General features: G+C 36.0%; 1 protein-coding gene across 5 annotated transcripts in view; it reads right to left on the minus strand.

The window, feature by feature from the left end:
* The window catches only part of GALNT13 (polypeptide N-acetylgalactosaminyltransferase 13), a 529,379-nt gene that overhangs the window by 474,490 nt on the left and 27,275 nt on the right, over window positions 1-27,614 (minus strand). For 3 of the 5 annotated variants that reach the window (XM_036928300.2, XM_036928303.2, XM_057505572.1), the window contains exon 2: window positions 22,624-22,694. The exons of the other annotated variants lie outside the window; for them this stretch is intronic. The gene's annotated coding sequence lies outside the window, so the exon portion shown is untranslated. The remainder of the gene's footprint in view (window positions 1-22,623; window positions 22,695-27,614) is intronic. 5 annotated transcript variants of the gene reach the window in all.

The following is a 27,614-nucleotide window of genomic DNA, read 5'->3' on the forward strand; positions in this document are numbered from 1 at the left end:
GAAGTCCAGAACTTTAGGGCACCAAAGGGTAAAGGAAAGAATGCACAAGGGACTTGGCCACAAAAGACCACAGAAATAAAATGGGTTAGAGTTCCTTTCTGAAGTGTTATCTTAAAATGACACAAATGTGAGAAAAAATTATTTGCCTGCCTGAGTATTTTAATTTGGTGAATGTTCTTACCATAACTCACACAACAGAGAAATGCACACCTTTTATAAATCCAAAGTATTATTGTGGAGTATTCAACTTCCTTCATTCCAAAAAAGAAAAAAAAAAGCCCACCTTATTAAAGCTATGTATTTACTTACTAGTTTGACTTACATCAGTTTTTGGTTTTTATTTCCTACAACCTTTCCAGTGAAATTATTAATCATTAATTAAGTGCTTTAAAAGACAGGCAATTGGAGGGAAGAAGTAAATAAAGAATTAAAAGTTAGAATATTGAATAATTAGTCCTCAATTAATAGTACAGTTAAATTATTATATCCCCAACGAATTAAAATTCGTATTATTAACAAAGTAAACTTGTCATATGAAGTTGCTAAAGATTATAACTAGTTAATCAATATAAAGCAATCTAATATAACGGAGCATGTAATCCAATAATAGGACATACAAAAATACTACAAAGTGAGGAAATCTGCTGAAAATACATGAATAAGGGGAAAGATATAATGCCTCTTTACAAAAGCTAAAAATTGAGCAGAAATTACCATTATATATACAATCATATGAATAGGCAACCTAAAACGAGGCAAAATTTTCCCTATCATCTAGGAAAGCTACTAATTAATTTAATTAGGGATTGTGCTAATTAAAGAGCTGTAAATTAAAGTTAAATACTGACAAAATTATATTTTAGCAAAGGTGGGATGAACTAGGTCCTTTTTACATTGTCGATAGAAACATATAAATTGGTAGAAACTTTTTGGAAAGAAATATGGTTTACTGAATTTAAGTATAATTTTTTTTACCTACTTTCTAAGAATTTCATATAATTTGAATGAGCAATTTCCCTGCTGAATAGGAGCTTTAAAAAAAATCCTATATTAGAGAAAAGTCTTCATAAAGTCTTCATAACACAGAGGTGATACGACAACATTATTAAAAACAGTTCAAAATAGATACATAATTAATTGACAGTGTATTATGCAACTTTAAGAAACTTATGAAATTTTATAACATAAGAAAAGCTTATGTGATAATAGAAAATTAAACAGATCAAGTTACTCACTTGTTTATGTACTACACTAACAACTATTTTTTTTTATTAAGGTATCATTGATATACACTCCTATGCTCAGGTTTCACATGAGCAATGTTGTGGTTACTACATTATCCCCATTACCAAGTAACTACCACATACCACATTGCAGTCATTGTCCATCAGCGCAGTAAGATGCTATGGAGTCACTACTTGTCTTCTCTGTGCTATACTTCCTTCCCCGTGCTCCTTCTATATTGTGTGAGCCAATTATAATGTTCCTTAATCCCCTTATCCCTCCCTTCCCACCCATCCTCCCCAGTCCCTTTCCCTTTGGTAACTGTTAGTCCATTCTTGGGTTCTGTAAGTCTGCTGCTGTTTTGTTCCTTCAGTTTTTTCTTTGTTCTTATATTCCACATATGAGTGAAATCATTTGGTCCTTGTCTTTCTCCGCCTGGCCTATTTCACTGAGCATAATACCCTCTAGCTCCATCCATGTTGTTGCAAATGGTAGGATTTGTTTTCTTCTTATGGCTGAATAATATTCCATTGTGTATATGTACCACATCTTCTTTATCCATTCATCTACTGATTGCTTCCATATCTTGACTATTGTGAATAGTGCTGAAATAAGCCTAAGGGAGCATATGTCTTTTTGAATCTGGGATCTTGTATTCTTTGGTAAATTCCTAGGAGTGGAATTCCTGGGTCAAATGGTTATTTCTATTTTTAGTTTTTTGAGGAACCTCCATACTGCTTTCCACAATGGCTGAACTAATTTACATTCCCACCAACAGTGTAGGAAGGTTCCCCTTTTCTCTGCATCCTTACCAGCATTTGTTGTTGTTTGTCTTTTGGGTATTGATGCTAACAACTATTTTTTATCTTCTATAAAAGTACTAGAAGGAATAAGTGAGCATATGTGAATTTTTTTTGCATTCCTCTTAGTATTTTTGTTAGTTTCCAAATTATCCAGAAATTTATCTCAATGCAAAAATATATTTGTTATTTTAAGTAAATAAGAAAATCACCAATAATAATGGATAAAACAAAATTCTGAGTCATGTGGTATTTCTACATATGCATAGGTGAGTACACAGGCACACACACAGTTATGATGACATATAACAAATAGAGAGTAATAGACACAAAAGATTGTCAAAAGCAATTCACCAAACAGAAAAAATGAGACAGAGAAGGAAGGCAGAGCCTCCCATTAGAATAAAGCCTGATTTAAGTATTCTGTTTCCACATTTCTCTCTTACTCGCCTGTCCAGTATTATAGAATGTATGTGACTTTGGAAAGATAAAGTTTGCCCCACATGTCAAATTCTATTAAAACTCCACATTCCTTTTGAGAAAGAGGCTAACTTTCCAATTCTGGAGTCTCACCCAAAATTCAGGATCTATTTTTTTCTGACTACATTTGTGGCCTTCCTTCCAAATAAACACCCTCTTAAACACATCAGGAACAATACTAAAAAGTGATTAGTGAAATTCTCACTTCTAATCATTCTCACCCTTGCAGCCTTCATGCCATCAAATCCACCTAAGCTTTTACAGAAGAAAACACAAATGAGTTTTATATTCCACTTGTGTAAGGAAATCTTAATACAATGCATACCTACTCAGATGCCAAAATGTTCTTCACTTCTATAAAATTTATGTTAAAAAGGCTTGTTCATTCAAATACATGAGAACAACAGTGATTGTTGCTATTTAAAAAATGGTCTGCTATCAATAATATAATGTAAACTGAAAAAATATTGAGATAATGACAAAAATGATTAGATTCAAAAATCAAATTACCATGAGCAAAAAAACCTCCCTATTAAAAACAAGCACCCTAGTATTTGTTTTTATTCAGCGGCCAAAAAAAAAAAAAGCAGATGTAGTATACAACTAATATAATCCACCCTACAGTCTGTTTTTTAAATGTCTAATCTAAAACTAAAAATTTAAATGACCTTATTTATCATTTTAATGCAATAACTAAATAATATTATGTCTCTGAGTCATCAAAAAAATGTATCTGCATTTATCACTTTGTACCAGTCGCTGTTAATTAACTCAACTTCTGGGGAAAAATTGCCTTCAGTATTATTCACCAGCAATTATCTATGGGGAATATCTATGGGGAATATAGTCAGGGGCTGGGGAAGGGTGGAGGGGGCAGGAGAGAAGCAAGTATCACCCTACTCACGTTTACCTCAATTGTTAGATTTCCCTTCTAGAAATGAGATCTTCATAGTTTATATTATAGCAGTAAGAAACAATGAGTTATTAATAGCTTTTTATTACAGTTATTTTTTGAGTCAAGATTCAAATTCTGAAAGCAAACAGCTCATAAATTTTCATAAGACAAAGGTTTTATGTTTTATAGCTCGAATGGCAAAAGTATAAAGATTCAAGATCAATAACATCTGTTGAGTTCAAGGAAAACCTTCACTATTTATGTAACTGAATGGTTATAGTATTTTCTTTTGATATTGATAAGCATGATAAATACACTCTATTCCCTGACTGACATCCAAACAAATCCGTAAGTGTGCTTAATTCCAGAATCTCTTATCTACTAATTTCTGTGGAATGAAATAGTGTTCAAACTGAGAAAGAAAACGCTAGTATGATTTCTCTCCTTCATAGAGCGACAATCAGTATAAAAATACTCAGATTCCCCACATCCATTCAGCTCCACCCCAACAGAACAGCAATCAGCATTTTGTTTTTCTTTTGGCTTCACATTTCTGGCAGATGTGTACACAGGCAGCAGTCTCTCAATTAATGAAACTATTGACTCCTGCATGAGTTATTTTTCTTGATGTCATTTTGAATTCCTGATTATCCCCACTCGTCTCATTTTATTAAGTTATATTTTTCTGATCATTTTTAAGTCATGTTTCTCTTTATCATATTTCTTATATTCCTTTTTTATTCACCTCATTTCCTCTCATATTCTCCTTTTTTTAAATTATAAAAATCTCCTAACCAGGATTTTTCATTTCAGTTTGCAACTGGCTCTGTAGCATGTAGTTGTTAGTTGCTCCCATCCTTTTCCCAACTTTCTGTATTTTCTTCTTCTTGTATAGGGAAAACACCCTATCTCCTGGCCATCCCAATATTTCTCCATAACCTCCAAATCACCATTGTACAGAAGCTCCTTTTTCTCTCATCTAAAGCCTGAATGCATGTGCTAAGTTCTTTCTTCATTCTAACCCAAACCAAACTGATAATTGATCATATGAAAGAAAGCCTATACTTATACTCATGAGACACTGAAGAGGCTAAATAATACCAAACATATGAAAACAATGAATGCTTGTATCAAAGAGCCAAAAATATGGAAAATATGTTTTTTTCTAAACATTCAGCGGTGTATAGCATGGTTAGGGGATTTAGACACTTTAACTCAAGTCCCACCTCCATCACCACTTTGTTTGGAGATATTGGAGAGGTTAATTAGTCTAGCTAACTCCAGCTCTTTCCATGCTAGATACCTGGGACACCTCAACTCACAGAGCTTATAATATAGTCATTTCAGATAAAATCAAAGAGCAACTCAAGATTAAGGTTTCTGGGACCAGCACCACTGTTAAGAGTTATATGTATTAATTTATATATTATTATGTTATATATATTAAGTTTATTACAGAAACAAATAGGGTATTCATAAATTTGCTGGTAGACTTTGACAATTTTGAGGCTTCTGTGGACACACAGGTGCAGCTCCCCAGAAGGCAAGTGAGAATAAGAATTGAATTTCAGGAGAGGTAACAATGAAGGAGTTAGCAAATCAGTTTTAATTAATGACATGGAAATTGGTAAAATTTCTTGAGTGAGAGTGTGTGAGAAAAAAAAGGGGGTGCCACAAAGAATCATATAGAGCACAGACCTGAAAGAAAGATAAGCCCACAAATGAAATTGGGCAAAAGCTATCAAGGGATGAGAAAAACAAGACAATGTAATGTTATGGAGTCCAACAGCAAGAATACTTAAAAATAGAGAGTGTGATCATTGGTATAAAGTCATGCTAAGAGATCAAAGGTGTATATTCTAAATATAGTTCCAGGACTGACTTTGGTGACTTCAGAAAGAACAGTTTCAGACTAGCAGATAAACAAGGCTTAGGATGTTGAGCTTGAGCAGAGGATGGGGACTTGAGTCAGAGAATGTAGGTGATTTTTGGAAACATTAATCTGTGAGTAGAAAGATAAGAGCTCATGTAGCTAGAAGTGGATTTGGAATAAAGGGAAGATTTGTGCACAAATGCATTTGTGTTTTTAAGAGGAAGATAATTTGGCATGTTTAATGCCAATAGGAAGGGATCAGAAGAGAGGGAGAAGGTTGAAGTTGAGAAGAGAAAGAAAATACTCATCTGAGATGAGGCTCTTAGCACATGTGCAGGTATAAGGTCCAGAGCATGCAGGAAGACACCAGCTCACAGAGGGGAAAGCGTCAGAGAGAAGAATGAAAGGATTGTGGACCCTGGTGAATTAGCAGGAACCTTATAGGTTCCTATTTCACAAATAAGGTTTTCTCTGTATATCATCTGTTAAGAAGGAAGAAAGGGAGTCATGTGGAGTTAGAGCAAAGGACAGTAGAAAGGCTTTATACAAAGCTGTGGAGAATGGAAGCTACCTCTCTGGAAAAGCAGATAAACGTTGCATGTCAGAGTAGAGAACTGTTAACTCCATCCCAGATCCTCATCCTGCATGCTTAGCATATGTCTCCTCTAATGCCCACCCAGGGGCATGCTCCCCTCTCTTTTTACCTTCTAAGGAAGAGGTTAACTCGAGGTGATATTTCATTTTGTGTTTTCCGTTTTTTACCCAATGTATCAATTTAAAAATCAGATTATTTTAAGCATGACTGAATTAGAATACCATATGATCAAAATTTCCATGAACTCTTAGTTAACATGGTTTGAATGTGCTGGGAATGACTTGCAACTAACTTCCTTCTCTCCTAAAAATTAATGATCATGCATCTGCCAAACCTTTGCACTCTTACCTGTAGACACAGCAAAGGAGGAAAACACAGTGAAGGAAATAGAAGTACAAAGAATTTTATCTAAACTACCTAATGTTACTAGAAAAAAATTGCTTGGGTCATGACTAACATGGATAAGTGTTGAAGTGACACTCTTTTCTTCTCTCTCTCCCACCTCCCTCCCTCTCTTTTAGTTGGATCCTTCTGTTTCCAAGATACCTTCTAGCTTGACTCTCTGCTGTTCAATTGGGTATCGCCAATACTGATGGACGTTGCCTGGCAACATGTCTGCTAGAACACTCACCAGCCTGTGTGGTGGCTCTGCTTTTCAGTTGGCAGGTGAGAGATGTGGATAGAATTTCACAAGGTTTCCACGTTTCAATTCTGTTTCATCCAGTGAGTGTATAATGAAGCTTAGTATTTGCCATATTATCATTATATTTCATCACATCATTCAGTACTTGATAAAGACTTTGTTTTTTGTCATTACTTCCAGAACACTGTAAAGATTGGAATTGCCTTTCAAAATACTTCATATTTTTTTTACAAGCTCATTATCATAAAGCAAAAATAAAAAAATATATTAGAAACCAAAAGGTTATAGATGAGAGAGTGGTAAGGGAATTTCTTCAGGACTGGAAATGTCCTATGTCTTGATCTGGGGAGCAGTGACAGGAGTGTGTAACTATGTAAAAATCCATCAATCTCTATACTGAATATTAGTGCACTTTACACGATTTAATATACATATGGATAACTTCAAGTGTTTTACAAGATGGTGACAAGATGAAAAGATATACAGACACATATAGAAACAAGCTATATAAGCTTGATATACGTTAGTTTGGAAACAAAAATAATCTCTAGGCTTTTATCATAGAACATAACATCTTAAAGCCTGGGCAATGGGGTTGCATTTAATCAGTATAACAATAGAGACTATTATGCCATATGGCAACCCTGCTTTAACTAATAATTTGCTATTTATAGAGAAAGAGCCTTAACTGTCAATTCAAATGGACAAATTGAGGAGAGCAGACAGCACTAATAGCTACACACTGCAAATCATTTGCTATTTCTTTCAGCCTCACTGAAATGTCTCAGATGCAGAGAAAGATCACATCTGGAAATTTCCTTCTAGGAAACACTTCATCACAAAGTCACAGACATGCCTTGCTGTTCTGGCTTATGCCAGTACACTGAACCCACAACTTCCTACAACATAATGTGAACAGAAAAACAGATTGGCAAAATCTAACAGACTTTAACACCGAGGTCCTTAGCAGCTTTGATTGTATTCTATTCACAAAACTTTGTCACACAATCGCCATTCCAGAGAGTGAGGGCATTTTCTGTACTTTGCCCATTGGACCTTCTAAAGAGCTTAGCACTGAACTTACAGTTTTTAAAAGTACTTTTACACTGTTCTTATTTCATTCGTGCCCCTTCGTAACCTTAATACATACTGTCCATTTTATAAATGTCACAAAACTGTGACAGCAACAACTCATTTTTCTGTGGAACCTAAAGTACAAACAATCTAAGTGACTTGCCCAAAGTGACACACTTTGTTTAAGCCAGCAACCCTCACAAACAGAATTTGAAACCACTTTTCTAACAAACAACACCACGTGTTCGATTAATATCGATTGTTACATTTCAGAACTGGCAAAATCTCTCAACAAAGCCAGTTCTTGTAAAAATTCAACATTGGTTTGAGTAAATAAGTATTTACCACTTTATTTACTGGACTTCAGGATATTTCTTTTAATAAGAGAATTTTGTCAGGGGCAAATAAAAAGGCATAGAATTGTGCTTTTCATCTGTGAAATAGGTGATAGAGGTCAGCTCATCGAACTAACTGATGTGTCAGCTGACAAAACTGAGGTCCAGAATGTTATAATGACTTTTATAAGTTTTATAACTTCTAATGATAGAATTCAAACTGGAAGTCGTCTTATCTGTTTCTTGGTTTGACATTACATAAAGTGCTCTATCATAAACCCAAATTTTGAGCAACATTTCAGTACAGTTCAAAGTATAAAAATGATATATTTAAAGGGTAGAAATTGGAACTCTCAGTCCCATCTGAAAGATAAAGCTTTACCCAAGAGAAGCAAGGTAAACTACCTTTCTCCCCTATCAATCACTATGAAGCATGAATGGACTCTGTCCTCACTTAAATAACTGAATTTATGTTACCATAAGGTAGATGAAATAAAATACACCATTTGTTGATCCTTTCCTATATGATAGACCCCTTGAATATATTATCAATTCAATCCTCACCAAATTGTTTCAAGATAATTATTATCATGCCCTTTTACTGCAGAGAAAATAGAACAATTTTGGATAAGAACCTTGCTCAAGGTCACATAGCCAGTGATGTGCAGAGCTGAGATCAGAACTCAGACCTGATGACAAAATCGTATTTTAACCCACACCATCCTCCCTGAGAAATCAGATTACCTAAATGTATTCTCCAACCTCTCATTATAACTGTGACTACTAAGAGCCTACCTAATACCTATCTTTCCCTTCTCTGCTAAAGACACATTCAGAGTAGTGGCATGTACAGCTAAAACAGTGTATATAACAGCTCCATTTGCAACAAAAAGTAATGTTGGCTATACAGAAAATACTGGGTGGAGCTTCCAGGGAATCTTTGTGAGGGGAGCTGTAGCAGTTGGTTGCAGGCCATTTTGTCACTGTACTTTTTACCCTTCTTGCTGCATAGAACACATATATGATGGCTGGGCTCCAATCATCATCCTAAACCATTGGAAACCCTTGATAATGAAAATATATTGCTGGGACGGTAGAATAAAACTACATAAAGATACTACATTCCCAAGGTACCACAATTCCAGCCCCACAAAGCCAATGGCCAGAGCTCCTTTCTGCAGGAGAAAACTTCAAGTCCACTTTGTTTATATCAATGAAATTCTGTTGCATATATCCATTGAGCTTCAATTGCTCACAAAACTGTGACAGCAACAACTCATTTTTGTGTGGAACTCAGGACTTCTGTCTTTGGTAAATGCAGAATAGGTAATCTGAGGGGAAAGAAAAGTACCTTGCTCTGGAAAACTTGAGAAGCTGGGTTAAAATACATATGAAAAAATTTTGTGGTTTTGCTTCCACGTAGGTCAAAAGCCACAACAATATTGCTCTTTTCCAAATGATGAGAAAAAGCCAGATAATCTACAAAATTATAACTTTTCTTGAATTCTTCAGGGAGCTCGGTTTGCAAAGCAAAGCGATTAACTAAATTTCAAAAGGTAGCAGCCACTCTGAGGAGAGAGAGGACATATGAGCCATGTCACCTTTGACAAAACATGAGAGGAATAGGTGCTCATTATGAAAGTGGGTAAAAAGAAAATAGCTAAAATTGTAACAAATACTTAAAGGCCAGAATGGGTCAACATAACAGTATAGACACCCTGGGATCCCACAGACACAAAAGAATATGCACTCATTCTCTTCTTTTTAACTGGCTGCTCAGCAGAAAGACTGAGGTCAGGGCAGGAGACCAGGAAGAGCCCTTTGGTGTCACAAAGGCACAAAATCTTTTCTGATTCCCAAGACCCTTCTCTAATACAAAGCAAAACTTTGTCTTTTAAGACAGAAAACCTTCATACCACCCAGGGCCCTGGAAAAGATACATAGTTTCCAGGAAAGAGGTAGAACCAGAAGTCATCTGGTCCTGCTGGAGGGACAAGGAACACTCTTTTGCCCAGAAACTTACACGGATACAGAGATCTGCTACCCCTGAGTCAAGGAAGAGTTTGGGTGCCATGAGACGAATGCGCAGGAATGCTGAAAGAGCCACGCACCTAAGGCCCAGGTGCACGGGACACGTCTAAGATTAAGAGTGGAGCAAAGGAACCCAGGACCCTCCTGCCCCTACCAGGAGCCCTGCACCAAGTAACAAGTGACAGAACTCTGCTTCCGGTACAAGAACATGACTGGAGGCTTCCTCTGTTAGGCAAGCGCAGGCCATGCTAAAGGGGAGGGTAGAGAACACACAGAAAATCCCCTGGCACTCTAGGACCCCCACTAAGCCCATGGAAACAGCTTTGCTGCTGGAATTTGATGTCTGGGAAAAATCTATCTAAATCATCAGATTTGCCAAGGAAAAAGGAAAAACCATTTGATATCAATAGATAGAGGAAAGAGTTGATAATCAAAACCCAGTTATGAAAAATCCCAGCAAAATCAGAAAAGCATCAATTTCTCAATCTAATATCTGATGCTTGCAAAAAAAATTACAGTAAACATCATTCTTTATAGTAAAATAGTGAAAGTGTTGCCTTTGATTTGGGAATAGGAGCAAAATTTCCAGTCTTCCCACTTTCATACAGCATCATTCTGGACATTCTAGCCAATTCAGTAAGATGAAAAAGAAATAAAAATATGAAGTTTTAAAATTATTAAATATTTGATCACAGATAACATAGTTCTTTATACAGAAAATCCAAAAGGATCTACAAAAAAGTAATAAATTAAGTGAATTTACAATCTGTTGTATACAAGTTCAATAAAAAAATACATTTCTTTATAAAAGGAACAAAAAGAAAAAAGTTTTTAAAAACATATAATATATAATAATATTAAACTGTCAAAACTTCCAGGACAAATTAGCCACAATGTACCTCTGTATAGAAAAATCATAAAATGATTGAAATAAATTAAAAAGACTAAATACATGAAGCATATACTATGTTCACAGATTCGAAGTAAATTTTGTAATTATGCCAACTCATTAAAAATATACTTAACAATAGATGGAATTCAGTCCCATCTAAAATCCAACAATTTTTTGTCAAACTTGACAAAGTAATTATAAAATTAATATGAAATATAGCAGATTCCTTAAATAAAAATATTGTGGGAGAACTCATTTTTATAGATGCCAAGAATAATTAAAAGGTGACCATAGTCACAATAGTATTATAAGTAGCAAGATGAGACTAACAGGCAAATTAAATAGAACAGCTGGCCCTCCAAACACAGACATATAAGGACATTTGATTTATGACAAGGATGGCATAGAAGGGCAGTGGGCAGAGGAGAGAATGTTCAGGATGATTCTGTAACAGTTGGATATATAATTGGAGGGAAAATAGGACTTCTTCCTCAAACCAGTCACAAAAATCAATTGTAAGTAGAATAATCTAAATGTGAAGAGGTAAAAGAGGTAAAAATATTATCAAAATTAAATTTAGAAACGTTTTCTCATCAAAAACTCCATTAAGAAATTGTAAACACGAGTCATAGTGGGGATGGGGGAGGATATTTGCAACATTTAATTGAAAGAGGCTCTTAACCCAAATATAACTAACTTCTGTAAATTAACAACAATGTAAAAAATCAACACAATAGAAAAATAGACAAGACACTTGCACCATCAGTTTATAGACAATTATATCCATATGGCAATTAAATCACATGATCACATTATTCAACAGGGCAATGTAAACTATAATCTCATCAGAATGACTAAAATTAAAAGGTTTGACTAAACCAAGTATTAGTTGAGGATGAAACAATGGGAACTGTGATACACTACTGACCAGAATATAATTAGTATGACTACTTTGGAAAACTGTTTGGCAGTATCTACTAAAATTGAACATTTGCATACAATATAACTGAGCAATCTCATTGCTATGTATCCAACAGAAATACATGTACATGTGAGGTAAGAAACATTTAAAAGAACGCTCACAGCAGCATTCTTCACAATTGCCCAATCCTAGACTGAGCCTGAATGTCCATCAACAATACACTGCATAAATACTCTAGTATTTTTAAGCAGTGGAATACTACATAGCAATTAAAATTAATAAGCCACACAAAAACATTACTCTTAGAAATATATGTTCAGAAAAAGAAACCAGATACAAAAGAATGCATGCTGCATGACTATTGTATGTATATATAAATTCAAAAATCAAGCTAAACTGACATTTTGTATTTGAGGATACATGGTAAAATGCTAAAACTCTAATGAAAAGCAAGGAAATGATTACAAAAGGCACAAGAAAGTTATCTGTCAGGAAACTGATAGAAGCGGGACAATGGGAGGCAGAAAAAGTAGGGTTACTGGGATGTCAGAAATTGTTCTATTACTTGATCTACATGGTGGTTGCATGGGTCTGATTGTGAAAATCATTGTTTTATACCCTTCATACATAAAAATTCACAACACAGAGGCGGAGCCAACATGGCGGCGTGAGTAGGACAGTGGGAATCTCCTCCCAAAAACATATATACTTTTGAAAATACAACAAACACAACTAGCCCTAAAAGAGAGACCAGAAGACGCAGGACAGTGGCCAGACTGCAGCTACACCAGCGAGAGCCCAGCGACTGGTGAAAGGGGTGAGATACAAGCCCCGGCCCGGCGGGACCCGAGCGCCCCTCCCCCCAGCTCCCGGCGGGAGAAGAATAGGCAGAGCGGGAGGGAGACGGAGCCCAGGACTGCCGAACACCCAGCCCCAGCCATCCGGGCCAGAGCGCAGACACAGTACATGCCCAGGGGGCCCTGGATACTGGGGGAACAGGGAGTAAGACCTCTGAGCGGGTGCCGAAGCTGATGCCCCTGTGACAAAGAAAAGCGGGGGCTTTTTGAAAGTCTTAAAGGGACAGGGACTTAAAAGCTTGACGGAAACAACCCAGGTCACAGTACAGCAGCTGGAAATTACAGGGAAAACCGGGTGCACTAACCCCCTGGGCAACAGCTCTGAGACCCCTCACGGAGGCAAACAGTCAAGCAGCCCGCCCATCCATCACCCCACCGGGCGCTGCGAAAGCAGAGTAGCAGCCTGAGACAAATTCCGCCCACAGAAAGGGAAATTTCTCCCTCCCGGCCAGGCAAGACACAAAGACCCACTCTACACGCAATTACCCAACACAAGCCACTAGTGGTCGTAGTTGTCCCAGTAAAGAAAGGCCAGTAGCAAGTGAAAATTTTGGCCCTCCCAGCTGACAGTCAATAGCACCTGTCAACATGAAAAGGCAAAAAAATATGATCCAGACAAGACTAACCCAGACAGCTTCGGCATCTGCTACATCTTCCCCTGAGAAGGAACCTGGGGAGATAGATTTAGCCAGTCTTCCTGAAAAAGAATTCAAAACAAAAGTCATCACCATGCTGATGGACTTGCAGAGAAATATGCAAGAACTAAGGAAGGAGAATTCAGAAATAAAACAAGCTCTGGAAGGACTTCAAAACAGAATGGACGAGATGCAAGAGACCATTAATGGACTAGAAAACAGAGAACAGGAACGCAGAGAAGCTGATGCAGAGAGAGATAAAAGGATCTCCAGGAATGAAAGAATTTTAAGAGAGCTGAGTGATCAATCTAAAAGGAATAATATAAGAATCATAGGTATCCCAGAAGAAGTAGAGAGAGAAAAGGAGATAGAAAATGTCTTTGAAGAAATAATTGCTGAAAATTTCCCCAAACTAGGGGAAGAAATGGCCTCTCAGACCACAGAGGTACACAGAACTCCCATGACAAGGGATCCAAGGAGGGCAACACCAAGACACATAATAATTAAAATGGCAAAGATCAAAGACAAGGACAAAGTATTACAAGCAGCCAGAGAGAAAAAAAAGGTTACCTACAAAGGAAAACCCATCAGGCTATCATCAGACTTCTCAACAGAAACCCTACAGGCCAGAAGAGAATGGCATGATATACTTAATGCAATGAAACAGAAGGGCCTCGAACCAAGACTACTGTATCCAGCACGAATATCATTTAAATATGAAGGAGGGATTAAACAATTCCCAGACAAGCAAAAGTTGAGGGAATTTGCCTCCCACAAACCACCTCTACAGGGCATCCTACAGGGACTGCTCTAGATGGGAGCACTCCTAAAAAGAGCACACAACAAAACACCCAACATATGAAGAAGGGAGGAGGAGGAATAAGAAGGGAGAGAAATAAAGAATCATCAGACTGTGTTTATAATAGCTCAACAAGCGAGTTAAGTTATACAGTAAAATAGTAAAGAAGCTCACCCTAAGCCTTTGGTAACCACAAACTTAAAGCCTGCAATGGCAATAAATTCATACCTTTCAATAATCACCCTAAATGTAAATGGACTGAATGCACCAATCAAAAGACACAGAGTAATAGAATGGATAAAAAAGCAAGACCCATCCATATGCTGCTTACAAGAGACTCACCTCAAACCCAAAGACGCGCACAGACTTAAAGTCAAGGGATGGAAAAAGATATTTCAAGCAAACAACAGAGAGAAGAAAGCAGGTGTTGCAATTCTGGTATCAGACAAAACAGACTTCAAAATAAAGAAAGTAACAAAAGACAAAGAAGGACATTACATAATGATAAAGGGCTCAGTCCATCAAGAGGATATAACCATTATAAATATATATGCACCCAATACAGGAGCACCAACATACCTGAAACAAATATTAATAGAACTAAAGGAGGAAATAGAATGCAATGCATTCATTCTAGGAGACTTCAACACACCACTCACTCCAAAGGACAGACCCACCAGACAGAAAATAAGTAAGGACACAGAGGCACTGAACAACACATTAGAACAGATGGACCTAATAGACATCTACAGAACTCTACATCCAAAAGCAACAGGATACACATTCTTCTCAAGTGCACATGGAACATTCTCCAGAATAGACCACATACTAGGACACAAAAAGAGCCTCAGTAAATTCCAAAAGATTGAAACCCTACCAACCAACTTTTCAGACCACAAAGGCATTAAACTAGAAATAAACTGTTCAAAGAAAGCAAAAAGGCTCACAACACATGGAGGCTAAACAACACGCTCCTAAATAATCAATGGATCAATGACCAAATCAAAATGGAGATCCAGCAATATATGGAAACAAATGACAACAACACTAAGCCCCAACTTCTGTGGGACACAGCAAAAGCAGTCTTAAGAGGAAAGTATATAGCAATCCAAGCATATTTAAAAAAGGAAGAGCAATCCCAAATGAACGGTCTAATGTCACAACTATCGAAATTGGAAAAAGAAGAACACATGAGGCCTAAGGTCAGCAGAAGGAGGGACATAATAAAGATCAGAGAAGAAATAAATAAAATTGAGAAGAATAAAAAAATAGCAAAAATCAATGAAACCAGGAGCTGGTTCTTCGAGAAAATAAACAAAATAGATAAGCCTCTAGCCAGACTTATTAAGAGGAAAAGAGAGTCAACACAAATCAACAGTATCAGAAACGAGAAAGGAAAAATCACGACGGATCCCGCAGAAATACAAAGAATTATTAGAGACTACTATGAAAACCTATATGCTAACAAGCTGGGAAACCTAGGAGAAATGGACAACTTCCTAGAAAAATACAACCTTCCAAGACTGACCCACGAAGAAACAGAAAATCTAAACAGACCAATTACCAGCAACGAAATTGAAGCGGTAATCAAAAAACTACCAAAGAACAAAACCCCCGGGCCAGATGGATTTACCTCGGAATTTTATCAGACATACAGGGAAGACATAATACCCATTCTCCTTAAAGTTTTCCAAGAAATAGAAGAGGAGGGGATACTCCCAAACTCATTCTATGAAGCTAACATCACCCTAATACCAAAACCAGGCAAAGACACCACCAAAAAAGAAAACTACAGACCAATATCCCTGATGAACGTAGACGCAAAAATACTCAACAAAATTTTAGCAAACCGAATTCAAAAATACATCAAAACCATCGTACACCATGACCAAGTGGGATTCATCCCAGGGATGCAAGGATGGCACAACATTCGAAAGTCCATCAATATCATCCACCACATCAACAAAAAGAAAGACCAAAACCACATGATCATCTCCATAGATGCTGAAAAAGCATTTGACAAAGTTCAACATCCATTCATGATAAAAACTCTCAGCAAAATGGGAGTAGAGGGCAAGTACCTCAACATAATAAAGGCCATCTATAAAAAACCCACAGCCAACATTATATTGAATAGCGAGAAGCTGAAAGCATTTCCGCTGAGATCGGGAAATAGACAGGGATGCCCACTCTCCCCACTGTTATTTAACATTGTACTGGAGGTCCTAGCCACGGCAATCAGACAAAACAAAAAAATACAAGGAATCCAGATTGGCAAAGAAGAAGTCAAACTGTCACTATTTGCAGATGACATGATACTGTACATAAAAAACCCTAAAGAATCCACCCCAGAATTACTAGAACTGATATCGGAATACAGCAAAGTTGCAGGATACAAAATCAACACACAGAAGTCTGTGGCTTTCCTATATACCAACAATGAACCAACAGAAAGAGAAATTAGGAAAACAACTCCATTCACAATTGCATCAAAAAAAATAAAATACCTAGGAATAAACCTAACCAAAGAAGTGAAAGACTTATATTCTGAAAACTACAAGTCACTCTTAAAAGAAATTAAAGGGGACACTAACAGATGGAAACGCATCCCATGCTCGTGGCTAGGAAGAATTAATATCGTCAAAATGGCCATCCTGCCCAAAGCAATATACAGATTTGATGCAATCCCTATGAAACTACCAGCAACATTCTTCAATGAACTGGAACAAATAATTCAAAAATTCATATGGAAACACAAAAGACCCCGAATAGCCAAAGCAATCCTGAGAAAGAAGAATAAAGTAGGGGGGATTTCACTCCCCAACTTCAAGCTCTATTATAAAGCCATAGTAATCAAGACAATTTGGTACTGGCACAAGAACAGAGCCACAGACCAATGGAACAGACTAGAGAATCCAGACATTAACTCAGACATATATGGTCAATTAATATTTGATAAAGGAGCCATGGACATACAATGGTGAAATGCCAGTCTCTTCAACAGATGGTGCTGGCAAAACTGGACAGCTACATGTAGGAGAATGAAACTGGACCATCGTCTGACACCATATACAAAAGTAAACTCAAAATGGATCAAAGACCTGAATGTAAGTCATGAAACCATTAAACTCTTGAAAGAAAACATAGGCACAAACCTCTTAGACATAAACATGAGTGATCTCTTCTTGAACATATCTCCCCAGGCAAGGAAAACAACAGCAAAAATGAACAAGTGGGACTATATTAAGCTGAAAAGCTTCTGTACAGCAAAAGACACCATCAATAGAACAAAAAGGAACCCTACAGTATGGGAGAATATCTTTGAAAATGACACATCCGATAAAGGCTTGACGTCCAGAATATATAAAGAGCTCACATGCCTCAACAAACAAAAAACAAATAACCCAATTAAAAAATGGTCAAAGGAACTGAACAGACGGTTCTCCAAAAAAGAAATACAGATGGCCAACAGTCACATGAAAAGATGCTCCACATCGCTAAGTATCAGAGAAATGCAAATTAAAACTACAATGAGGTATCACCTCACACCAGTAAGGATGGCTGCCATCCAAAAGACAAACAACAACAAATATTGGCGAGGCTGTGGAGAAAGGGGAACCCTCCTACACTGCTGGTGGGAATGTAAACTTGTTCAACCATTGTGGAAAGCAGTATGGAGGTACATCAAAATTCTCAAAACAGACATACCATTTGACCCAGGAATTGCACTCCTAGGAATTTACCCTAAGAATGCAGCAATCAAGTATGAGAAAGACCAATGTACCCCTATGTTTATCGCAGCACTATTTACAATAGCCAAGAATTGGAAGCAACCTAAATGTCCATCGATAGATGAATGGATAAAGAAGATGTGGTACATATACACAATGGAATACTACTCAGCCATAAGAAAAGGGCAAATCCAACCATTTGCAGCAACATGGATGGAGCTGGAGGGTATTTTGCTCAGTGAAACAAGCCAAGCAGAGAAAGAGAAATACCAAATGATTTCACTCAACTGTGGAATATAAGTACAAAGGAAAAACTGAAGGAACAAAACAGCAGCAGAATCACAGAACTCAAGAATGGACTAACAGGTACCAAAGGGAAAGGGACTGGGGAGGATGGGTGGGTAGGGAGGGATAAGGGGGGGCAGAAAAGAGGGGTATTAAGATTAGCATCCATAGCGGGGTGGGAGAAAGGGGAGGGCTGTACAACAACCCTAACCCTAACCTCTGTACAACACAGAGAAGACAAGTAGTGATTCTACAACAGGTTGCTACGCTGATGGACAGTGACTGTAAAGGAGTATATAGGGGGGACCTGGTATAGGGGAGAGCCTAGTAAACAAAGTATTCGTCATGTAAGTGTAGATTAATGATTAAAAAAAAAAATGCGGTTCCTATGTGGTGACCTCTAATGAGTTCTACACAATGATATAAAGGACATATAAAAGTGTAGGCAAAGGGTCTGTTTGTGTTTATACAGAGGATCAAAGCCTAATTTGGCTACCCCGAAAATGAACTAAGATACGATATGAAAAAGAACTTCCAACATCAGCACTCTCGGGAAGACTCATGACAGAAGATGATCAGAAAAAAAAAAAAACTTCAACAAAGATCCACGCACTGTCACAGGTGTAGATGCACTCATCCCACCAGTTCCTGGACCTGCCATGGGAAAGATGAAGGAGATATCTAAGCTGGCCTGTGCATACAGTAAAACAAAAATTGGACTGGATCTATACTGTTGGAACTCAACCAAGAATTAGGAGAAGTGCAAATTGTAGCACTCCAAAATCTTACAACCACAGACTGTTTATCGTTAAAAAAACATATGGGATATGAACAGTCCCCAGGAATGGGTTGTTCTAGTTTATCTGAATTCTCTCAGACTGTTTAAGTTCAGTCGGACAATATCCACCATATCATAGATAAGTTTTCACAAATGCCTAAGGTGCCTAACTGGTTTTCTTGGTTTCACTGGAGATGGCTGGTAATTACAGGTATGCTTTGGTTATGTAACTATACTCCTATTATGTTAATGTGTGTGCGCAATTTAAGTAGTAGCTTAAAACCTATATATGCTGAAGTTACTCTACAAGAAGATATGTCAAAGAAATAATCAATCTTCCCAGGTTTTCTTCTGCCTGCTACTTCTATAGCTTTTCTTCTTCCTACCTAATCACAACCTTTAAATAGAACTCGTGCCACATGTCGAATTTACCGAGTATCATAATTCTTCCAAGTGGTAAAGACACCTCAAGACAAATGCTGGGCATAGAAGACACAGGGCATAAATATGCAAAGAAGTAAAAAGCTAACCTTTTCAAACAATAAGGCTTCTCTCTCACTTACCAACTTCACATTTCCCTGTATGGCCCCGGAAGATGACTGGTTAGCCAGAGACGGGTAAGATTCCTCAAGGGAGGAACAACCTAAGACAGGCACAGTCGCAGGGGGCCATCTGGTGAGAAAATGGGGAGCAGCAGAGGTGAGGCTCAGAACCTCCCCCCTCATGTTCTGAGAGAAATCTTTGGCATACATGGATGTTTATTGCCCTCGTCTAGCTCGGATTAACACATAGTCTACAGGCACACACCTGATCATCTACATTTGCTCTCTTACAACACTAAACTATGTTTTCTACCTTTATCTGGTATCTACCTACCACTTCAGCATTTTATTAAAAATAATAATAATAGAGAAATGTATCCACATATAAATCAAGTTTAAAAATCAAATGAATATTCATATTTGAACTGACTGTGTATAGTTCATAATGCATGAGCAAAACCGAAAGCTTCTGTGATGACTGCCCTTGCACTGTTCAACATGTAACTTATTCACTATGTAAGAATTTGTTCTCCATGTAAGAATTTGTTCGTTATGCATCAGAAGATTGGAGACTGATGAAAATTAGGCTTGGGGTGGATTAATGATTGTGCATTGAGTATTGAACCCCCTATACAGAAATTTATCGTGGTTAACAACTATTTGATCAATAAATATGAGAGATGCCCTCACAATATATATATATATATATATATATATATATATATATATATATATATATATAAACACACTTCCAATTGTAAAATAAATAAGTAACCGGGATGTAATGTATAGCATAAGGAATATAGTCAAAATATTGTAACAACTTGGTATGGTGATACCTGGTACCTAGAATTATCATGTATATAAATGTTGAATCACTGTGTTGTACACCTGAAACTAATGTAATGCAATGCTGTTGTCAACTACCCTTCAATAAAAAAAATAAATAAATAAAATAAATAAAAAAAAATTCACAACAAATAAGCTTAAAATGGCAACAATTCTGTAATTAATTTTATAAATTGAAAAATTATGATACATGAGATAAGGTTCAATGACTATAACTAGCATCTACTGAGAATTTACTAATTAAGAACCACTGTTTTATCTTTTAACCTTTACAATATTCAGAAGACACAGTACTATCACTTTCACATTTCAAAGTGAAGAGACTGAGAGCTTGCATGATTGACACCAAGTCACAGAGCTAAGAGGGCCTCATTTGGGGATCTGTACCCATGCATCAGGGTGGTTCTGGAGCCTATGACCTTATGCAGTACTTATGCCACTTCTCCAGTATGGAAAAAGAGATACTCCCTTTGCTAGGTGTCAGCGTTTTCCCTTGTCAAAATTATTGTTTAGTATGATAGGCAAGCTAAGTCTAAAATACTGGTCTTTCATGGACCCACGATATTAAATCCTTAAGTTATTAGCACTCTATCCTTGTTTCATTTTAATCTCTGCTAGGGAAGGAAGACAAATCACATTATGATGACATATTTACTATTCTAATTTATAATTGAGCAACATCATAAATTGCACTATCCCTGTTGCCCGGTATAGAAGTGAATGTATACAAGAGAATCATCACTAACCATATGGGATATTCTTACAGGTCAAAAGATTTTTCTCCCTACCCAAAGACTTAACTAAAGTAGGGATAAAGTCTGAAAAAAAAAATCTGTTTCTCTGACTATTGCTAACAACATTTTCCAGTCAGTTCAACTTGGAAATATCAGTTATTCTTTAAAGAAATGATGTATAGTGATTAGTTCACCACACAGACTCCGGAGCTTGACCAAATATCAGCCTAGCTATTTTCTAATTATTTGACATGGGACAATTTACTTGGCTAAATTCTGCCTCAGTTTTTTCTTGGGCAAAATAGGGATGACATTAGTGTCTACCTCTCAATGTTGTTTGCAGGTTAAATTAAATAATAAATGCAAATAATTTAAAACAGAGCCTAGCACATAGTGAATGCCACACAAGTGTTAATTATTATTATTATTAGCTCCTGACCTTATTTCCTTCAAAATATCACCTTCATCTATTCCTTCCTCTCCATTTCTACTGACATGGCTTCAGGTCTTGCTCTCATTCCTTCGTTCTCAAACTATCTTTTCCTAAAAATTTTTCTTCTTGTTTATAAGTCTTTCAACTGGAATCCATTACAAACACAACACCGGCCTAATATGCAAACTTTCTGTTCACAGGATTGTCCTGCATAAAATATCGGTTCTTTTCCATTTGCCTACCAATTAAACTCAAATTTATTACTCTGATAATCAGCATTTCCTCGAACCTAGCTCCAGCCTTATTTTCCAGTGTTATTTGTTTTTAGTCTAACACAAGAAATTTATTGTTGTCAAATTATGTGACCATTCACTGAATATGAAGTATGCCTCTACCCTGCTAAACTTGGGTATACCATTTCCTTGACTTCTCTGTTAACATTTTCCAACTGCAAAAGACCTAATGTAAATGCAATCTCCATGATGAAATCTTGAGTCAATACAGTTCAGAATTTTATCACCTGTCTTAAATTTCCTCTAATTCTTTATTTTTTTGCACATATATATATAATCTTTTTTATTTATCTCAAATCTGGATAATGCTTAAGCAAAACAAAAGTATTCAAAGAAATAATCAGACCATGTTTGAAATAAAAGTTATTTAACTTTTTCTAAGCCTTATGTTCAAAATCCAGATTCACCACGTTGAATAGATACTGAGAAAGGTATTCAAACTTCTTAGGTCTCAGATTTCTTGTTTATGAACTGGGAATAAAAATAATGAACTTAAAATATTTGAGGGAGAATTAAAGGCAATACATGTAAATCACCTGATACACAGCAAATCTTAATACCTAATTCAATATTTTTTTAAAATTTCCATATCAACACTGGCTAATAACACTAGTGTTTTCTTCTCTCTTCTCAACTTACGATTGAGAGGGAAAAAAATCTTGCTTAAATAATAAATGAGAAGTATATTGTGTAAGTTATATTCATAGAACAACAGTAAAATCTGTCATTAGATATCTTAAAATTATACAACTTAATTCAGCATAGCAAATAGCTCATCAAGTTTTTATCTTTCACATACATTTTGCCTCAATATTCACAAATATCAAGAACTGTAAATAGAAATGTGTTCTTTCATGACTGTCTGCCAAATTCATTCAGCATGACTGAAACTGAGTGGAAAAATAAAAATACATATTACTTACTGTATATGGCGCTTGGCAATTTCAAAATGATTTGCAAACATTCATCCTCAAAATACTCCTACAAAATACATCTGTGAAAAGAAAAAATCCAAAAGAGTAGGCAATTTGCCAAGGTGACAGAAAAACTAATCCAGACCAACATACACTTAGACACTACATTCTTTAATATATCGAAATAAAGTTTTACCAAATACAGATTATACATCTAGCAAAGTATAATGGGCTGATGGATAGAAATACTCCCAACTACATGCAGATGTTCTACACAGCAGCCAAAGAGGACACTCGTAAGTAAGGGGTAAGAAGAGTCTGAATGTTGGCTTCAGAAGTATATGAAAGAAACATAGTGCCCCCAGAGTAAGGCAGAACAGCATAAAAGCAATTCCAAAATATCTGATATCTTTAAGAAAATGTAACTGGAGATTTGAGGTGATTATTAAAATAGTCCAAGTTTTTAAAATGTACTTTTGTCTAAAATATGAAGATCTGTAAGTTAAAAGAGAATTTTGCTTGATTTATCCAGAGAACTACAAGTCACTTTGTCATTGCCTTTCAAATCTAACTGAAAACCACACACTGAGAAAAACACAGGCACCACCTGCACACCTCACAGAAATACACAGGCATCCATTTCTCTTTTTTTTTCAGAAAGATATTATACGGGGGAAGTTTATGTAATCAGATTTTATTAATTCATTCATTTTAGAGGAGAGGTGTGGGGAACAGCACATTAATTTCAAAGCCCAAATATTTCAACTTACATGGATTTTATGTATACTGTTTTATAAAAGAACTGTGCAAAAGAAACATAACACAACCTAATGATAATTAGCCCTTTAAACTACAATGTGTTGTTTCACACAGATCAAACACACTACGGACAATACAAATAAAAATTTCCCAAAGTTGCAAGCATCTTTAGAGGAACATGACTTTGAAGTGACCAACAGAATTTCTGCCCAGAGAGATCTGGTTCTTTAAAGTACTCAGCAGAAATACCAATTTCCAAATAAGGGAGATGTGCTTTTGTGTTCACCAAAACCAGCTGTAACCAAATCAATGGTTCAACAAGCAGAACAGGCATTCTAAGTTGAAAGTCTAATTTATCCTCCTGTAGTAGGTGAAAGACAGCAGGACGGTACTGGCCTCTGTCTGGCTTGGGAATGATTTTACTACTGCTCAACACAACCTTTCAAACAAGAGTAAGTTAGATACAGTTAGCAAATGTATAGTTAAATGTCCAAGTAAAATCAAGAAATTCTGAAGAAGCTATTTATTTTTATAAATTTCATTCATCTGGTTTTAAAACTTGGAGCTTAACAGAGATACAAATTTACATTCACATATAATTTCAATAGAATTATAAAATTAAAACAATTAGCAGATCTATATATTTCTTCATACGTTAGCATATTCATCCTTCCAGGCAAGAGAACTGAAGTTAACACTAATCATGTGATTTACCCAATTTGACACACCTAATAAAAAGTGATCTTGGGCTCAGAACCAGACTTTCCAACCTGGACTTCTCACTATAGCACCTGTTAGTCCCTACATTGCATCTAGAGTAGAGTTTGCAAACTGGGACTTAACAACCAAATCTGGTTTACTGACATGTGTTTATCCCACACCATGGTTTTATAAATGTTTTTAAATATTCACAAGCAGGAAATTTCACATTAGAATCCCCATTTCTAGCTTTTTTGAAAGAGCAAAGATTTTGTAAGGCTGAGCTCACGGCCTCCAGAGAACAAAGAAACGGTTGCCCCCTTTAAAGAGGACAGATTTTTGGACTCACCTATTCCCTACTTTTGCAAGCTGTCTGCTACTCTGGCATTTTCAAGTACTGGAATGTTTTGTTCTTGATCCTTACCTGCCAACTATAATCAGACCTCTTTGCTGTGGAACCAGAAGATGGACTTCACTTAATTACACTCAAGAAGTGTATTTCATCAGTTGCAGCAACTGATTTTAACTACATGACACTGGATTCTTATAATCAGGTGTTATTGATTAGTTACCTTATTTTATTAAATATAAATATGTTATTATATATATATTATATATTTACATATATATGTTTTACCATTCCATGGGCTTGAATTTCCATGTGTTTAAATATATATTTGATAATTTTTAAAGCTAAGAAAGAAATTTATGAACACAGTTGATACATATCAAGGGAATTAACAGTCTCAAATATTGACTTTACATTTGCCATGGATATATCTTTCACAGAGATAGTTCCTGAACTGACTGGTATACCATTTGGTAATTATAATGATAGAAAAAAGCCCTTCAATTTAACTAAACTGGATTAAGAGAACATGGACCACTGAAGGTTAAGCTATGCAATCTACAAATTCTCTTTACATCATGGCATATAGCAAATAACTTCAAATATCAGTATTTTTTGTAGAATGCTTAAAAAATATGGATCTGGAATTCTGGGTAGTTGTAATAGCAGCCACCTAAAACTGAAAGAGTTCACACATCCTGCAAAAAATATACAGTCAACAAAAGCAAATAAAAACACACAAATCCTAGGCCTTCAGCATAACTAGAAGTTGGAGAATAATAAAAATGTCAAATTACCTGTAAACAGAAAATTTAACACCAATTTCTAACAGAGCTATTTTTCAAGGTTCCACTATATGTATTACAGAGATCTAAGGGGTCCAGGAAAACTGAGAAGAAAGGGAAAACAAAGGTCCTAAGTGTGACACAAAACTCATTCTCACAAGTGCACTGGAACTCTGAAAATGTTGAAAAACTACCCTAGTAAATTAGAACACAGATGCAGCGAGGAGACTTAAAAGTGTCTGGAATTCAGTGGCCTTTTTTGTGGGGAGGAATATGGCCTTTAAAAAATGATGGGGATACATTAAAGGACACAGGCCCCAGCCTCAAGAAGCTGTAGGACCAGTCAGATTGGAGACAACTGGAAAATCACACTAAGTAGTTATCATAGAGAATTAAACTTTATTACATAAAATGAAACATAAAGAAATGAACACAGTTTATTAAGCACGAAGGGAAAGCTCTTCTTTTGTATAGAATGCCACTTAATAAATATAGGTGGATTGACAGAGTTGGAAATCAGCATTATGCAAACATTATAGTGAACTGAGTCAGTCAAGAACACATCTGTGGATCAACTCTTGTGGGCGAAAGCATGATGATGAACAAGATACTTCCAGAGTTTTAGAGGATCTTCTTACAGATCACTTTTTAATTACAATGGGGAAGATAGTAACAGGCCACCACAAATAAATGATCAAAGACAACATCATCAGTAATGGGACAAATGCCCATGACATGCTTCCAAGTGTGATGTACAGGCTGACACATCACTTCAGTGGCGTATCTGCCAAGAATACATAACCTCCATCATTAGGAAACAGGCAAACCCATGCTCAGGAAAGTCTGAATGTTATCTGGACTGAACTCTTCGAATTCAAAGTCATTAAAGACTGAGGAAATGTTCCAGATTAAAGGAAGTTTAAAAGACATGACAACCAGATGGGTGTGTGATCCTAGATGTACTGAGTTACATAATAGCATTTTGTTAATAATGAGCTTCTTCAGTTTCAAGAGTGTGTGCTGACTCTTGGGAAATATGCCTGCAACTTACTCTCAAATGATTCAGGGAAAAAAGTATATATATATGTAAATACACACCACACACACACACACACACACACACACACACACACACACACACACACACACATATATATACAGTTAATATAATTATACCATATATGTGTGTGTATATATATATATATATATATATATACACACACATATATGGATAGGTAGCTTGCAGAAAAAATAAAGCAAAAGGAACAAAATATAAACAACTAATGGATCTGGACAGAGAGTATCCAGAGTTCTTAAGTACAATAATTGCAAATTTTCTATATGTTTGAAACTATACACACACACACACACACACACACACACACACACATATAAAATATTCTCCTGAATTTCATATATTATGTATTTATAATTTATATATTAAACATGCATATATTTAAATTAAAGATGCCATATATTTACTTATAATTTACATATGCATATTAAATATATTAAAATACAAGATAATGAAAATAAATGTGGAATCTAGCTTTGGATTTTTACATAAACAATACAGACAATATTATACACAACATATTTAGTAAAATTTAAATAATAAAATGATATTCACAAAATAAATGAAATTCATCAGCAATTAAAGAGAAAAAAAGATTATCAAGCAATCTTTAAAGGTTATCCGTATAGGTGTTTTTTCTTTATGGAAGTATTTTTGTAAAGCAAAATTACCACATTCTTTTTTTAAAAACTGAGGAAAAAAGAAACATAAAAAGTCACCCTTAGCCCCTCAGTGTGTTTCATAAATTTGTGCTTTTCCAACTTATAGCAACAATGTGTCAGAATGCCTAGATGTAACCAGTTTATTACACTACATATTACCATTTACATTGTTATGCTAGGTATTACCATTTCTTTAAATAAATGATTCCCATCAATCTGCAACCTACTTTCAGCCACCTTGTTTTTCCTATATTTACTTTGGATTCTTGCACATATCCACAGATTTAGCAACTTTCCTAGTGGTAGATTCCATATTTTGTATTCTTAAATTCTGGAGATTAATAAAAATATTATTCAGTATAAGCAGCCAATCTACCCTTCTGGAATCTTAATTGTTCTCCCTCCAAAGGTCATTGATTAGTAACAAATAATATGTTATGCCTCCCTTTCCACAGGACATTTTTTTTTTACTGGTTAATAAGAACTCATGTGAGACAAAAACTAAACCTTTCTGAAAACATGTGACCTCTTTTGCTTCCTCTCACATTTAAGTCCTGTCATCATGTCAAAGAATTAAAATTAGATTAAATCAGAGTGATTTACTTCCCTCAGAGTCATGTTGGTTGCTTACCCCGGTTTGCTCTGCTTTCTGATGCACATGAAAATCGATT

This window comes from Manis pentadactyla, chromosome 8, assembly GCF_030020395.1.
Source record: "Manis pentadactyla isolate mManPen7 chromosome 8, mManPen7.hap1, whole genome shotgun sequence".
NCBI classification, from domain to species: domain Eukaryota; kingdom Metazoa; phylum Chordata; class Mammalia; order Pholidota; family Manidae; genus Manis; species Manis pentadactyla.